The sequence below is a fragment of the Sinocyclocheilus anshuiensis genome, unplaced genomic scaffold (assembly GCF_001515605.1).
Source record: "Sinocyclocheilus anshuiensis isolate Anshui unplaced genomic scaffold, SAMN03320099.WGS_v1.1 scaffold2186, whole genome shotgun sequence".
Lineage (NCBI taxonomy): Eukaryota > Metazoa > Chordata > Actinopteri > Cypriniformes > Cyprinidae > Sinocyclocheilus > Sinocyclocheilus anshuiensis.
In genome coordinates this window covers 62069-62618 of record NW_015557072.1, presented here as the reverse complement: position 1 = coordinate 62618, position 550 = coordinate 62069, and positions in this window count along the sequence as shown.

The window sequence follows — 550 nt, the reverse complement described above, 5'->3', positions numbered from 1 at the left end:
TGTGTGTGTGTGTGTGTGCACCATCATTCAAGCGTGTCATTCTCTCAGCCAGCAGGGAAACGCTCCGTCTAACATTAAAATAAACAAGAGCTCATCTGGGTGTCTAAAAATCATCAATCCAAAATAAAACACATAAACCAACCCAGAACCACTGAGCAGACAGACAGATGTGTTCAGCAAACAGTTATTTAGTCGGGTGAATCTCACTAAGAAATATGTCATATTGTAGTTCATCCCAAAATCAAAAGAAAATATATATAAAAAAATATAAATAAAGGACATTTTGCATATGCTTTGTCACTATAAATAATTTTTTTGCATAATTTTAATTGACAATTAAAATGTTATAACAACCCTCCATTCTCATTACTGTAATGCAAAATTCTCATTTTGATTGTTTTGTGTATGTTTAATAAAGAAATGAAAGTTATTTTGATTGCAATAGATCAGCATAAATTACAGTAGATACAGATACAGGAGAATAAAATTATCACTGCACTGGATACTGAGAAATGAACTAAAGTGTCCTCTGTAGTTGAATGAGTGCTCT